The sequence below is a fragment of the Centrocercus urophasianus genome, unplaced genomic scaffold, assembly GCF_019232065.1.
Source record: "Centrocercus urophasianus isolate 14NV4802_14NV808 unplaced genomic scaffold, USGS_Curo_1.0 seq_16, whole genome shotgun sequence".
Lineage (NCBI taxonomy): Eukaryota > Metazoa > Chordata > Aves > Galliformes > Phasianidae > Centrocercus > Centrocercus urophasianus.
This window is the reverse complement of record NW_024884711.1, coordinates 29,425,448-29,443,137: the sequence shown is the minus strand read 5'-3', so window position 1 is coordinate 29,443,137 and position 17,690 is coordinate 29,425,448.

Below are 17,690 nucleotides of genomic sequence, written 5' to 3'. Positions count from 1 at the left end.
ATTGTCATTCACTGACACTTGCTGAATGCTTATGGAGACCAAACAGTGAATGTGAGCACTGAGGTGATGGGAGTTTCAGCAGTGATGATGGCAACAGTTAGTCACCTCCACTGGTGCAGATTTTGACAAGCACAGCGTGCAGATTCTTGCTCATGACTGGTGAAAATGCATAGCTAATGGTGGTGACCATGTCAAAAAATGGTGTTTTATAGCTGATAATTTGCTCTATCAAATAATGTTATTGTGCTCTTTGTATCTGTCATATTTTCCTTGGAAATAAATGGGAGGCATCACTTTTGGAGCAACCTCTGTATGTTGCTATACAATATATATAGCAACGTATTGTATATCTGAAGGCTGATACCAGAAACGTTTTTTGATATTCAGTGGTACTGCCAAAGTTCCCCCAAGTTTTACCAGAGCTGCTGAGCGTATTATTGAGATTTTGGCCTTTGCTGGAAGGAGTGGGAAGTCAGTGCCAACGAAGAACTGCCTCTCTCAGCTGTTTGTCAGGATCATTGTTAGATAAGAATAAGAACTGTTAGAGCTAGAGAATGTTCAAGGCCTGTTTTCATATGCTTTTGTTCTTTTGAAACGTAAATTAGCATATTACAATATTATAGTAAATGTTAAGAAAGGCTTGAATCACTAGAAGAAAAAGTGCACATCTTGCTAAACTATACAATAATAAATCCTTTAAGCCCTCTATATATAGTTGAGAAAACCCTAAATGAGGGCAAGTCAAATTTTCTTTCATTTTCAATCTGCTTCTCAGTCTTGCAGAGAAGATTTATAGTTTCAGATGTATGTTCTTCATGGACGGATGACAAAAACTCTGTATGTTAATGATTAGCAATAGCCAACTGAAGTGTGCAGCTGCAGATAAAAGTGCCAGCAACATCTTGATCCTGCAGCCCTAATTTGCAGTGCTCCATCTAGTTGCGCACCAGATTAGCAGCATGATTGCAGGGAGGGTGGCACACAGCATTCAGTGCTCCTCATGCCTCAGGGTGCCCTCCAATGAAGGCTGTTTGCACTGCCCCTCTTGTATTCAAAAAGATAATCAGCACATAGCTATATCTTGCCATAATTGTGTGTAAAGCCACAAGTAAAACACTGTATTGCACTGAAAATAAAGCTAACAAGGATACATGTATAAATGATTAATGACAGGATCTCACTGCTAGAGAGACGTTCATCTCAGAGAAGCATATTTGTTCATTGTTATTTATAAACCAGAAGTAAATTGGAAAGAAAATCTTCTTGAAGACTTCCTGAGCTGTATTCACTTGGGATTCAGTACCTGTGATCATTTCTCATTACTTTCATGTACTTCTGTCCTCACACTCCTCTCACCTGTCTTGGGCTGTATCTTGCAGTGGCACTAGTTCCATAGAAATCAACACGAAAGATTTCATTTTTACCATATAATGATATTGCCTAATATTTTTCTCTTCATGCATTGCACCAGCATCTCTGGTTATAATATCAGTCATTCAGAAAAGAAGGGTGGGAACATCCTCCCTGTTCATTGTGCTCTATTATCATACTACTTTCAAGTGCTCACCCTCATTCACACATTCACTTAAGATTTTTTTTTCTTGTTAAATGAGCACAGTCTCTTCAACCTACGTGTCTTCCGATCTTATTGTCGCTGATCACAAAAAGCAAAGTTTTCAGCATTTCTCATTTTAACATACTGTTATTTATTCAGCTGGGATGGGTGCAGCTGGGGGCCATAAGCAGTCAGCACCAGCCTGGAAGGTATCTGCTTTTGAATTTGAAGAGTCAGGGGAGGATTTCTGTTTGTTTGCAGAAAGGAACTAACAGGTACCTGCAGCATCTGGGAGAGCAGGGAGAATCTCTGTATTCCCTTCCAGAGCAAATGAAAGTGAGTTTTGCTGTTTAGTGAATTTGCATTTGTAGTTGTGCTGCAGGCAATCGTGCCTGAATATAAGAAACAGACTATAACAGCACCATCTTCCTCTGTAACTGAGCAGCATCTAATTCTAGAGTCATAAATAATACTTGGTCTTCCTGCATCGGCCCATACAGAGACAAAATTGAAGACGTGGCCTTTATGTGGCAAGCAGTACACAGCTCAATGCTATGAGTATCACGGATGGAGGCTGCACGTAGACCGCAAAGCTCTGCAGCCAGTTTGGCACTGAGATTCACCTCCCTCTCTTTGGAGCTCTGCTGATAGCTGAGAAGGGCCCAGGAAGGTGAGTAGAGTCACTGCTGGGAATCTGTCTGAGGCAGTGAGTTTCACATGGTCAAAGTGAGGTGTTAGAACTGTGAATTCAGAGTGCTGCCCAGCTGGCAGCTGCTTTTAAGTCTCCCAGTTCAAAGGAGGAGCACAGTGGTTTAGCTGAATCACTAAAGGGCCATGCAAATTTCAGGTGGAAAGTATAAAGCAGAAAGGTAGCTTCCTCATTAAGTAGGGAAATAGAAGCTACACCACAACCTTAAGCAAGCCTTTGTTTTTTTTCCCTTGTTCCCAGCTGGAGGAGTGCAGAGTCTGTCTCTATGTTTGATTTCCTGGGGCAGGTGCTGAGGTTCCCTTCTTGGCTAAGTCACAGCCAAGAGGCATCACTGCCAAATTCCCTGTAACTCCGTGCACACTGCTGTATGCAAATGCATGAGTTTGCATAATTGTGATTAATTAGGATGTGCCTGTATGCTGTCTCTAAGAGCTGTGTGGTTAATGCTAGTGCAGCTTTGTTCAGTGAAGCTTTCTGCTTATCTCTAGGACAGCAGCATGACAAACCTCCCACATGAACTGCTTCGCGCTTCCGCCTCAATCTATGGCTATGCAGTGCTTCCTAGGGGTATAAAGAGACAGTTCAGATTCATGGCATGGTAGCCACTGGAACTCAGTCTCATTATCTTTTGTAGTGATAAAGCGCCTGTGGCTGAGGGGAAAAAAAATTAAAGAGAAACATTTCAGCAAGTAAGACAATATAAAACAGAACAACGTCTGAGGTTACACAGAAAGTTTAATTCAAACCAGTTTTAATTCCTACTTGAACTCTGTAACAATTTTAAGAGTGTGATTTTTTTTGTAGGATTTTTTTTGTTTGTTTGTTTGTTTTTGAAGCACCCTTCCAAAATGAGAAAACAAAAAGCTTCAGCTGAAGTGGAATTATCTGCATTGGAGATGGTTCCCACAGACCTTCAATTAATATGCCTTTGCAACAACATTGACACAGGCAGCAGCAATACTGTGCCAAGCAATGCCTGTGCCTGCTTGTGACCAGAAGTTCTAGGGACATTGCTCAGCTTTGACAACCACAAGGCAGCAAAGCCCAAAACAGGATCAGGGAGTTCTAAGTCCCATCCTTGTAACTCTAGCAAAGGTTGTGGCTGAGAACCTCATTCATCATGTTCAGTACAGTGACAGCTACAGGACCTAAGGACAGAGAAGAACCAGAAAGCACCCTGATTGCTTGTCATAGGGCTGACTTTAACTGTATAGTGCTGATCAGCAGGCTACGCTAACACTGTAGGAAAACTACAAGATGCTCAAGGATGACAGAAGAGTAAGCAAAAATAAAAGTGAAAGTGAAAGAACAGAAAAAACAACCCAATTTTACTAGCGCTATGTGTCTGGCACTGTGATGGGTTATGCAACAGGTAAGACACTTTTATCCTGTCTTGTATTCCATATTCTCATCTCCCTGCCTCCACAATACAAGTTCATGTCTCGCAATACAAGATTTTTCTTTTCCTTTTTTTTTTTCCTTTTAAATGTTGACCTTTCCTCTTTCCTTTCTACCTACCTTTTCATCCAACATGTAAATCCTGCTTTTGTTCTGACCCAACATACATCTATTTGGTATTTGCACAGCTTAGACAAGCACACAAGTCCTATTAGACAGCATGTGCTCTTCTTGAAAAGCAGTATAGGATTTTGGTGCATTAACATTTTATGGTGTCAGAGTTCTATTTTTCCCTGCATCGCTCTTATCTACCCACTCATAGTAATACTTCTGCTAAGTTCTTGACAAGAAGGTGCCCAATTTCAAGGAGAAATATTGAGGAGTTTTTCCCCAACAGCAAACAAATCACCAAGTCTTCCTAGCTGGTGCAACCTGGTTAAAGACCACAAATTCATGCTCAAGTCCATGTCTTTTACTCTGTGTGGTTTTAATAAGTAGGAAATTTACACTATACACTTTGGAAGAGATTTTCTCAATTCCAAAGAGGGGAGGATGATTTTTCAGCTGCAATGCAGCCCTTTCATTCCTTGGTCCTTTTTGGTCTCTGCTTCTCTGTTCATCTGACCTCTGCAAGAGTTTCCTGGTTTCCACATACCTGCAGAGCCTGAATTTCACACAGGAATGGCATATGTCTGCCCTAAAACCTGCTTCAAAAGCATGTCAGCAGCTTTCATCCCTGACCTAGGCTTTCTAAGACCACACCAAGGTGGCAAGTAGGGACATGGCCAATAAAAGTCACAGAGGCAGTGACATCAGCCAGCAGAGAGTGAAATTTGTCAGAGACTTTTTTTTTAAAACTGGTTCCACTGGACTGGACTGAATTACCTTCTATACAGAGCTGGGCCAAATACCTTAGCATATTTTCCCATATGTTCTGATGGAACATCTTAAAATGAGTAATACACATTTGGTGTGTAGGAACACAGCAAATTTGCAAAATGCCACTGTGACACGTGCTGATAGCAGGCTTACAGAGAGAATACATCTTCAGAGAAGAGTACAGCACAGCAGGCTTCTTCCTTCAACTTGTGGCAATACTTCCTTTGCCAGGGAAGTCTCCAAGAAGTTGAAAACTCTAGGAACTGTCAGAGGCTAAAGCAGATCAATGTTTCCTTTTGTCTTATTTTGAAGTGGTCACTACCTGGATTTTGCAGATTGAAAAGTGATTCTATAGTGGTTCCTGTCTCTGAGAAACAAGAATTATTTCACTGCAAGTAAGCATACTCTTCTTCTAAGTAATAGGCTTGCCCAAAGCAGTAATCCCTACTTTCAAACAGCTGCCACTCCTCTTTGCAGTGAGGTTTCCCTGATCTGATCTTACCCTGAGCAGCTTAGCCCCTGTACAAACCTCCAGATGTGTCTTTGCTCCCACATACACCATGGAGCCTGGTCATGTACCTAATGAGAGAAATGATGAGCTACAGTCTAGAGAAGGATAGCACAATAATTTTTCCACATCAGAAATCCATGCCAGCTAAGTGTTCATCATGACACTTTGATCTCCAAGTTTAAGCCTTCCCCATGGAGCAAAAGCAGATTCTTGGTAAACTGTAGCTGTAGTCTTGACAACCTCTTTGGATGTCTAGACTGTGGAGAGAGACAATTACATCCTCTTTTAATCTCAATGGCAACAATTCAACCTTAACCTTAACATGTTTACCTCAAGATGACCCTATTTATATTGCTTGTTTTTGTGGTACTGCATGCACCTAATGCAGTCAAAAACGTGGAGGAGAAGGTGATCCTGGATACAAATGTTATTTTTATTAACGTCAATACATCTGATAAGTGCTAGGTCACATAAAGCCCCTGTAAAGACTTCAGTATGGACTTAGAGATTAAGGAGTTTAATAAGCATTTACAGCTAGTATTTCTCATTTAACAGTCTTGAAAACATTAACATTTGCAGAAGGGCTATTTAATTAATGTTAATTGAAGAACACTAAATCCCAGAGATAAGTGCAGAAAATGTTCAGTGTTGCTGCGTTTACTTAATGCAAGATAAAGAACAGGGGAAGAGAAGACTAAGTTACTACAGCCATCTTAACACAGCCTTACAAGATAATGGAAGTAGGGAAAGAGATCTAAAATGGTAAGGAAAGGAGACTCCTGCTTAATTTTAAATTATATATAAACTCAAAAGTTTCCCTAATACAAGCCAGACATAAAAACAGAAGACTAACATGCCAGGTCTGCCTCATGCCAGCTACAAGCATCAAAGTTGCTCTTCTAAATTAAGAAAAATTAAGTCATCTTAGGGACAGAGTGAAAATAACTGAGGCCTAACTCATGAAATCTTAACTCACCTGCAGTTTCTCCTCAGCCCGCATTACTGTCGTGGCACCAAGCAGCTGTTCAATAATACAGGGCAAGCAAATTATGCAAAATAAATATTTCTCTCATGTTCCTTTCTGTAAAGAATAATAAGTCCATAAAGCTGATACCCTTGCATAAAGTCTGTTGTCAGCAACTGCGAGACCCCCCCACGGGATGTGACGCGATAGGCCCTCTCCCTGCTCTATGATTGATGTGTGGCACGTGCCCTTAGGGGCGTAGGGATTGGTTGGGCATGACCTTCCTTTGGTGAAGCCGTGCTGGCTGTCTCGGATCACATGCTCATTCTTTATGTGGTTGAGCATGTTGTCCAGGAGGATCTGTTCCATGATCTTCCCAAGTTTAGCATCAGTAACATCACATCAGTTATTGCGGGCACAGCATGCTTCACTGTCAGAACTGCGCACGATCTTCATGCATCTCTTCATATAGGTGCCAAGGCTTTGGCACGGGCGTGTTCTATTCCCTTGCCAACAGTTCGTAATGTAGTTCAGGCATGTCCATATTGCAATTCTGCCCCAACTATTGGTGCAGGTGTTAACCCCCGTGGCTTAAAGCCATTACAAATTAGAGATTCTATCTAAAGCCATTTACTCATTGAATCACTTTGAACGTGGAGATTGCAGTAGAAGCCCTGTACAGAAACATTGGCAGCCCAAAGTTTTGAGCGAAAGGCCTCCAGTAAAAATAAAAGCAGATAGTGGAGAATGGGAGGCGGGCTGGATGATTCTGGTATGGGGAAGAGGCTATGCAGCAGTAAAACATTGCGAAACGGGAAAAATAGTATGGATACCGTCGCAAAAAATTAGGCCAGACATCAGCAAGGAACTAACTGGAACATGTCTTCCCATTTACAGCATTGATTCCTGGGAAGGCCCAGACAGCAGACAAGATCGCGGAAAGAACAAGAGGAGTCGCTCCTGAACAGCTTACCCACAAAAGAAAGGTGTTCGTGCTAACGAGGTACCAACTGCTAAAACACATCAGAGGCAGTGGACAGAAAGCCTTCATTGCTGTTCACCGCGACACAAGAGAGAGAGACATCACGTCTTAGAAAGAGCAAAGAAGGATGGAGAACACCACTGATGGGAAGTGCTTCTGGGATGGTCCACCAATGCAACGGGAATGTTTAACTCTGTTTAACTCTATTCTATATTCAGTTATAGTTGCATTAGGTCTAACATTAATATGCTTAGTGCTTATAGTCATATTATACATATAGGCATATAGGTATATAAGTATATAGTCATATTCTATATATAAGTATATTAGGTATATAGGTATATTATACATATATAGGTATAGTGTATGCTGAGACAAATGACTCGTATGGCAAGTGCTAAGACGAACGAATCAGCATCATCTAAGAATGCAATATATAGTTTTATGTAGAACTCACGTTTAAGACATTAGGGTTATTAAGTTAATAGGTTGTCATTAGGTTAATAGGTTATAGGGTTATTAGGGTAGGATTATTCTGCGAATCGGGATGTAACGGGGCAAGGCTTAACCGAGAGGACAATGGCATGTATAGGCACAATGCGGGGATTCCGGGGTGTACGCGGTTAGGGTCCTCTCGAGTTGTAGTAGACTTTCTTGAGCTTGGAGAGGGGGAGATGTTGTCAGCAACTGCGAGACCCCCCCACGGGATGTGACGCGATAGGCCCTCTCCCTGCTCTATGATTGATGTGTGGCACGTGCCCTTAGGGGCGTAGACGAAGCACATAGGTTATATAAGCTAGAGTTCACGTGTAATAAACGCCATTTTGCTGTTCATCATATTGGTGTGTGCGTGCAGTCACTTGGTCCTGGCCTGGTTTTAGGTCAGTACCGTAGGAGGCAATGCAACAAAAGTCTGAGGATTTTACCATAAGTTAACCATATTTGTTATTTTGGTAGGTGAAAATTTCCACCACTATGGAACGTACCTTAAAAAGGCAGGTCAACAGCATCACAAGTCAAACTCTGTTCTGTAAATGAAATTCCTCTCCTTTATAATCCATCATCCACCTTTCCTCTTCTGTATTTTCTTTGCATCTCCCTTCACCTTTTTCTTCCTCTCATAAAGAATGATGCTTTGAAGCAAAAGAAGTTAGAAACAGTAGACTGCAAATATGTCTGTGTCAAACATACTTAAATTCTAAAGAGATTGTAAGTCTTTAAAGTGAATTGTTTTTAGAAGTTTGACAGTAGACTAGTTCTCCCCAAATGTTTTTCAAAGCATGCTATCTACTACAGTTTAAAAAAAATTATATTACGTGCTGAAATCCCTCCCTCCCACCCACCTTCTTAGGAAGGAAAAACAGTACATTTATCTAAATTTAGTAGAGAGGTAGTAGAAGCCTCTATGTAAGAGAGCTTCTTGTTGACAAGAAGTGTTAGATATTTTCAGTATGACATAAGAGATGAATTAGGTGAGTACAGATGTACTTGTGTTCAGACAAATATCTTACTACTCAGACATCTTGTGATAAATACAACATGGATTGCTCCCCACCTTCCTTCCCCCCCGGGAGAAAAAAAAAAAAAAAGTAGATACTAACTTTTAGCAGCAGAGATAAACAGCATAGATTACTATCCTCAGTTCTGTCAAGGGCTACTTGTAAGCAACTCCTTCAGCCAACCATTTCTTTGGAAGGTTGGACAGGAACCTTGTGCTGCCTCCAATGCTGTTCTCCCATTCCCTTGCACTATTCTAAGTAGCTCTTAAAATCTCTCTGTAGCAAGAAAAGTTCATTTTCAATAATTTTTCAGACTCAGTGTTTGCTGAAATCTTTACACCCATCAGAGTTTTCGTACATTCCTGGTATTCCTCTTCTTGCAGAAAAAAGCTATGATGTACAACAGTGGGTATTTAACTCAGAATTATCCCAAAGGATGGAATAGTAATTGCTAGTATGTCTGATCTGTGCTGTGCTCTACCAGTTTTTATTTATGTATTTTGTATTGCTCTGTCTGTCGCATTCACATCTTTCTCCTCATAAACTTTGCAGTATAATGGGCATCCATGTGAAGTGTCTAATGGATTGTGTTCCTGCATGTGGTAAATTGTTTTTGACCTAAGATCAATCATTGTTCTTAACAACTCTGATAGCAGTTATTTAAGAACCATATATAAGCTCATGCATTAAAAAAAAAAAAAAAAAAATCCAGGAACTAGATTGCTGTAATGAACTCAAGGGAATATTCATGGACAAAAGGGTGAACAGAAGTTAAGCAGTGACCCTGAAGTAACAGTACATTATGGCTTTCAGCTCCAGTGTACTGACTACAAAGAAACAAATTGATTTTTTTTTTTTAAAGCTTTGAGAATTAAGCCAACCACAGTAAAAGTGTTTTACTACACAATTGAAAAAAGTAAACTGCCATAAGAGCTATTCGAGTAAAAACAACACCACTGTAGACACACATCACAACTGCTCTCCACAATTCAAGTGTTTCATCACCAGGATCAGGATTTCCTCATAATTTCATTGGTGCAACTGATAGCAGAATTTGGCTTGGCCCTGGAAACCAGGACAGTGTGACAGCACAATATAGGACTGTTGTTGGAAAAGATGCTGAAGACAGACTTCTAATGTGAGAAAAAACAAACTGAACATTTTTTTTCTTACCTAAACCAAGAAAAAACATAAATATAAGCTTAAAAGCAGTCATTAAAGCCCAAATTCACTTAAAAAATATATAAAATAACTCAGGATAGATGTCAAAAGCAAACATCAGTGTTGAGAACATGTTCCATGACATCTGCATAACAATCCCTCCCCTACCCACACACATAGCACATAAAGCCTCTGAATGTTATTGAGTAACTTAAAATTCAGCACAGATTATTTCTGTAAGTCTTTTGATCTCAGAGTCACCATTTCTCAACTTGCAGGTAAAACCATACGTTACTTCATCCTTTCCTCGAGGATACAATCTGTGCTAGCTTACTGTTGTCGCCTACCATGAGCAAGGTATTGCTCACTAGGGCTACTAAATCCTTCCTACCACAAGAGACATCTATAATTCCCCACCCCCTACCACCTTCCCACAGGCTGAATTGCAGTCTTTTATAACAGCTGCCCCTCATTAGCTTCTTAGCGGGAGGGAAAGAGGGAGAAAGGCAGCTTGGATATTATCAGCATTTTCTGGATGACTTCTGTTGTATGAAGTGTTTATTCTTCATTGCAGTCTTTGGTAATTCCAGCTAGTGGTGAGAAGTTTCTAACTGTCAAACAAAAGTAATCTGAAAAGTTATATAATTTCAATCATGTTCTATATAAAGACCTACCTATGACTGAACTTACTAAAGTAGCAGGAAAAGAGGTCTTATAGAGGCATCCTGCATCTGACCTATATGGGTACTGTTGCCATTAGTCATTTCTTGCTATTAGATACAACCATCTTCACACCTGTGCAGATCACAAAGAAGCATGTGCGAGTTTCAGAGAGAAAAGTGTAGTAAAATATTTGCTAAAGAGAACTTCAGCTATCAATTTTTTTTAGCCATTGCCCTGAAATATCAATGATAAAAGATCTCGTTCTACTTTTTGATTGATTACTGTAGTTACAAAAACAAAGCAATTTCCCCAGATCTCGGCCAAATTGATCATGTATTTAAAAAGCTGTCAGGAAAGTAATTGCATTTTAAAGTGTAAAAGTATGTGCAAATTTCTTCTATCTGTGAAAGTTATTATATGTGTACTCTAAGTTTAGAAACAGAACAAGAAGAATATATCTATCAATGATGAAAAATAATCCTTTTTTTCTGAGTGCTTTTAAGACATTTTGGTTTTAAAAGGGCATAAAATGTACCATTTAGAAGAGCTGTTCCTTATACAGTATCATACAATTAGGTTCCAATTCCCTTTTTTACCTTTATGAATTAATTAACAAAAGAAAAAATGTCTGGCTAATCAGGACTGAAGGTGAATAAAGATACTTTCTGGACACTGTAAGAAAATCTTCAATTAAGAATATTGCTAGCACAGTATCTCCAATTACATTTTAAAAAATTATAACTGGATGCAAAATAGAGTCTTCTCTTAGGTGAAATCTTTAACCTCTGCAGAAATCACTCCAGAATTTGGTGGACTGTGTATAATACATTGAATTAACTCTGCTCGTTAGGCAATCTGCACATCTGTACTCTACTAATGAATAGATGTAAAAGTATATACATCATCTTGTCTATATTCTCATTTGCAGATATTAGCATCTCCATGTTATTTATTCGGGCATCTTTAAGTTACAAAGTCCAAGGGAAAAAACATGATTTCATTTATTACTACTCAGATAAATCTTTGTTCAGCTGTGTCTGCTGATGATGTTAGCTGAGGACAGCAGTTTTATAGATGATGAGAATCAAGGGAAAGTGGTCTTTCACTGGTTTGTGGTCTTTTGCAGACATTAGGCTCAAAGGAGCCAAAGCAAAGCACTGTGGTTACTGTTTCAGCATCTTGTACGTACAGACCCTAATGTATGGTCAGCTCAGTTAGGACCCAAGACCACTTGAAAAAAAAAAATGCACTTTTTCCATGAAAGAAAGAGTGTATACATCATAAGCCCAGAAAATTCAACTCTGTGCTTCTTCTGTGGGCTTGAGCAAACCCTTTCAGTGCAGACTCATGATTAGCGTCCCAGCGGAGCAGGGGCATGCAAAGAGCGAGACACTGCGCTGGTGAATGTCTGGGGGAAATTCACCAACTAAATGTCCCTGTAAGGTAAACAAAGTAAGCCGGGCACAGGCGAAGATGCAATCCAATGTAGACCACTTGGGAGAAGCGGTCAGGCCAACTGCTGAGAAATCCTGAGAAGGAAGAGAAATGTTCTCCCCCAGAGTCCTCCAGCACATGGCTACAAGCTTATCTACAAAACCAAATAACAAAATTTCACAGCACAGATGTTCTTTCCCATAGATATATATACATACATTTCCCAGAGATATATATACGTATATATATATTTATAACAAACTCATTCTCTTTAAGTCTGTTATGGTGACTGGGTCTTGCAGACTGATCCTGGCTCCTGAGAAGACACATTGGATTTCAAGGGATCACTACTGAAAATGTATGAAGGCTAAGAACCAGAAATTAAGCCTCCTTTCAGGGATCTGAGACTGAAAGGGTACTAGATGAGTTGGGGAGCAGTATTTGTGTCATTAGGTTAGCTCAGACATCTAGTGCTAAAGGCAGTAAAGAGGTAAATTACAGCAGTGAAAATTAAGGATGTTTTCCAGTAAAGCTTAAACAATTACTTTTACCAGATGCTTAAAAGTTGGTGCTTAAAAATTTCAGTTACTCCCTTCAATAAAACTGGTCTGAATTTTGTCACTTAATTATATCTCTTCACATCTAAAACTTGCATGGATAATCATTTTATAGATATTAATGGAAAGTTGGCAGGTATGCCAGCTTTTAGGGGATTAGTTAAACTTGCCAATATTTATCCATTGCTACTAACAGAACGTTAATTTCATAATAGAACAATGTAGAATTTTGTGTTTCTGAGCTTGTGCATTAATATTTTCTCATTAATGCCACTCTCATTACAGAACACTTCTGACATTTAAGAATACCTATTGTCATCCATTTCACATCATCACCAATTAGAGTATGACATCTTTTCTAAAAATTACTTTTGTCAACCCATGCTGATCCCAATCATACACAAAAAACATGGCTATGCTTGTCTTAAACCATTTATATAATCTTATTTGTTATAGTACTGGTCTGGAATTAGCAATGTATTTAAAATGGTGCATGAGCTGTATACTTTGTTGGAATAGGTTTGGTGGAAGGCTTGATAGATGATTCACTGGTATTTTTATGTTAGTTTCAAAACTACTATACCTATTCCTTTTGATTAATTGCAAATACATTGTGCAGAAATACAGCACAGATTGGGTCATTGAATGTGTAATTATATGTTGCAGATAACTTCATGATCTATTTCTATTATTCTTTAAGGTCTGCCATTAGCGTTTAACAGCAACAGTGCAGCATTACTTTATGCTGAAACATTATACAGAAAATCTTACGGCATAACAAAATAATTAAAAGAAAACAACATTAAATAAATAGTAATCAAACTGAATATTTCTTTTCACTAGGCTACCACTTGAAATTGCATTTAACATGCACCCCAAAATAAAATTTAAAATACATATTGGTATAAAATACATACATATAACTCATAAAATGCACAAACATAAGTGTGAACAGCAAATAGTTCTACATTACGCATAAATGAAATTTAAACCAGCTAATTTACAATTTAGATCCTTAGGACATTGCTAGAGGAATGAATTTTACAGAAAGCCGTTGAACATATACAGATTGAATTTATCCTCTCAAACATTACTGCCTAAATCTAGCCACTAGACAAGGTACCTTTAGCAAGAGTGGCATTTTGTTTTCTCCTTTTTAAATTTAATCATTAAAGTTAAAAGTTCCCAATGTGTAATTCACTATCAACATAACTGAAATAAAATATTTTGGGCATTTCCTTTGGGCCAATTGCCATTGTTTTACTGGATTGGAAATTACAGCAATTTGACTGGTATGTCTATTAATCTGTGTTTTTTCCCCTTAGCTATTGAAAGCAAGCATTGTTGTGTCTGTACTGCAGCAGAAGTGGTTTTAAAATTGAAAACTTCACATTTGGTTTCTGCTCACACAATGATCTAGTTTGATACAGAGTTCTGTTGGCTGCTGTGTAAAGTAGTGAGTGTTATCACCAAAAAAAAGTATCGCTCGAAGGGAATAGTGATACGTCTTTGTTAAACTTAAAGGCTGTCTATGTGATTTACAGTACTGGCAGTGTCAAACGTGTCACGTGGGTGTCAGAGAAGGACTAAATATCTTCTGATATACAGGATCCTCCTACAAATCTGTTTTGTGTCCTACATAAAGCATTTAATATTTTAACATAAAGGAAATGGAAAAGTGGCATGGTGTTCCTTTCTGGTGGCACTCTACTACTTCCGTAGTTAATAATTTCACAGTATAAAATACAGACATACCAATATTTTCTCACTAATCACACATTATTAAATCCAGAATGTTGTGAAATCTGCAGCGAATTATATAAAAGGGTTAAATGTAAGAGAATTTATGTAGACTATTTTTTCTTTTTTCTCAAACATTTTTGATGAATTTGAATTCAGTAGTTAAGAGAGTCATTAAATATGTTTTTGTGTGTACTATAGCACTGTGGGTCTTTGCAACAATCCTGGACTTTTGGACATGTGTTTGCATGAATTTTAAACTAAGGCAGTCTGTCATGATTCCTGTCCCTACAAATGACATCTATCTCAAAAGCAAAAAAGCAAGCAACCCAAAAAGTTGTTTGCTGGCTACATTTGTCCACAAAGTCACCCCAGACTCTTCAATGGCAACTCCATTTGAATTGGCACGTTTCTGATATTCAAAATAAGTAAACTACACAACGCAGACATACTTTTATAGTGCTGCTTTTCAAAACTCGCACCTCTGAGAAACAGATCTTGAAAGCAAATGACATAGGCAGATTTTAGAGTGTTTTAAAGTAGCAGCTGAAGTGTTACTAAATGCTCCTTTAAAAATTGCCTTGATATGCAAAGGAAATTATTATGAGTTATCAGACCTTTTGAATTAAAGACTATTTTGGCCCCTGAATTTTCTTGAGCATCCAGAAGATCCACCTGAAGAGTAAAGCAGAGAAACAGGAAGTGCAGAAAAATTTAATTCCTTTTCTCTTCCAGATATTTGTGCTTAGGTTTTAAAACACCTTGGAGGTTAGTCCTTTATCCTTATGATTTACCTCATGTCAGTAGAGATTTTGCATATAATCTCAGGGTAGCATATAACCCTGAGAGTCCTACTTACCTCTGCATTTACTGCACGATTGATCATGTTGTTACAATGAACACAGCCCCATTTTACAAGGAAAAAAAAGCACTTTATTATTAATTCCCAGACAACACTTTACATGAATCATGCTGTATACTTTAACTACTAATGTAGCTGTAATACAGTTTCATCAGAGGCCAATTGTAAGTAGTGCTTATTAATGTCCACTTCTTGCTAACATATCCATGTGAATACCAAATAGATTACTAATGTTAACGCATTCAATACACTATGTTTCTAAACTAACCATATCTTACTGCTCATTTAATTGTATTCAGAGTCTTAGCTATCAAAATTCTAATAATGTTGACTAAAGCTTTGCAAAATTACATGCCATATATAACATAAAATACTTATCACAGAATTATACTGTTTCATGAACAGCATAAAATTGTTGAAAAAAGAAAAATGAGCGACTTGAAAAAGGAAGGACTCAAAGACTGAAAAGAAGAATAAAATGAAAACAGCTTTCTTTGGAGGAGAATATTTATAATGACCTCTAAATTATTTAGAGTTCACATCCCAAACTTTTAAAACATGCAAAAAAAAATTAAAACACTACATTCTCACTTTTTTCTTTTTTCTTTTTTCTTTTTTCTTTTTTTTTGTTCTCTGTAGCTAATCACTGTGCTGAGTGCAAATTGACATTTTCTTGCCATTATGATCAATCAAAGTCTTTGTTCTAGGAATGATCACATAATTAAACAGAAGATTAAAGAATTCCCATGAATAATTTGTGCTCATTTCTCTCTGTTATACCCATTTAACCCAGTTGAGCATGCCTGCTGACTTGTCTCAGACTCTTATTTTCATTGGAAAAGTAGAATACCCACCATCCCTTGTAGCTGATAACGATTTTTGTTTCATGCTATTGCTTAAACATTTCTGTGAACTTAACCAGTTCTTCTCCAAAGCATATTCTATTGACCTTGCTCAAAAACAAAAGGACGAATGAACTGCTTTTATGAAGAAATGTTAAAAAGGAGAGATATACATTTGAAAAAAATTGATTTTTCTCTAGTGCTTACAGTAATACATGTTGGGAGTCAAATATGTTTTGGTTTGTGTCCCATAGAAGGCCAGAGTACAGCATCACAACATGATCTATTTTAGTTCATCCAGTGCATCTCATTCTGACTTCTTGAATGCTCAGTCAGAAGTGTTATGTTTTTGGATACCTTCTAGGATCTTCTCTTATAATCTGTGGTTCTTTTTAGAAGTAATATGGACAAAAGAAGTGCACCCAAGAAAATCATCAGCAAATACATCAGCATTGGTGGGAACTTCATTTATAATTGCAGTGGCCAATGGATGCAGGAATTTCAAATGGGATAGCAGTACAAAACACTGATGAGCCCAAAACAACTCAACCAATGGGAAGCTCTAAGCAAGCCCTGAGCCCCTCTTTACTGGCAAGGAGGAGAGCACAGAGGCACCAGTTTGCACTTAAAGTTTCTTATTGTAAAGAGGAGTTAAGATCTTTCTCCTCTTCTCCATGGTTTTCAAAATTGCAAAGTAGTAGTCAATGACAAATGGCAAGGCAAGCACTGGAACAGGCTGCAAAGATGATAATGCTTTCTAAGCAGACTTACTAACTCTCTGCAGTATGGAACAGCTAAGCCAGAAACATTACTTTGTGTTTGAAAAAAGTTACTGGACCATCACAAGTTAGAACATCAAGGTCAGGATCTGGCTATCTGTGTACAAAACATGTTTGTCAAAAGGAATCATAACTATGCTTTGTTTTGATAAATTTGTCAAAATCAAGGGACTGTATTCTCTACTACTCCGATATTCAGGGAGCTAAAACAACTCTAAAAAGCACGTACTGACCACATTGCAGGAGGCGTTAGGTTTTGTTAAAAGCTTTGTCTTGCAATATATTTCTTCTGTTATCTTGGATCATTAGTGTACAAACAAGTTTAAATTAGAATAAATACACAATTCATCATCTGGCTAAAATAACCATCTTCAAATTACTCCAGGAAAACAAGCCTCTGTTGGAAGCAATTCACTTTTACTACGTGGAATTTACGACATTAGCAGAATGAGTACACAGAGGCTAGTTAGTCAAGGACTATTACTGACTAGGAGAAGTAAGAAATCTATGTATAAATATTTAAGAAATTATTTGTCCTTGACATTCTCTTTAGATATTAAGAAATGAAATTGTAGAGAGGGTGAATGAAAATATGAATTCTACTGCTTTGGTTCAAAGTAGGGCCAGGTTTCTAAAAATAAAATAAAAACTATAATTTTTATCTCTAAGTAAACATTTCATTCTTGAGCTGTTATTCAGCTGTTAGATGTAACTTTGTTAGATGTTACTTTCAATGGATATGAGTGGCTCTTTTGTTTTTGCTGAAATAAGAATAGTGAAAAATTATTGAAGCTCAGGAAGATGAAAACTCTGAATGTTAATAATTTCTTCAAAAATATTCTATATAGGTAGAAAAGAAAAATAATTTGGTAAAAGACCGATAATTTGTTTTTTCTCTTGATTCAGAAATAATAGAGCATAGTGACAATCTCTCAGGAAACAGCTGCTGATGAGGAATATAATATTCTTTGCATTATTTCATAAGTTCTTTATCATATACTTCTATATACAACATTAAAATATGAGTACAATTAGTAATATATATATTTTGTTTCATGAAGTATAATGTGATAAATTCTGGCAGTACTGATTTTTTCTTTGTTACTAATTTATTTTTATTTTTATTTTTATTTTTATTTTTATTTTTATTTTTAT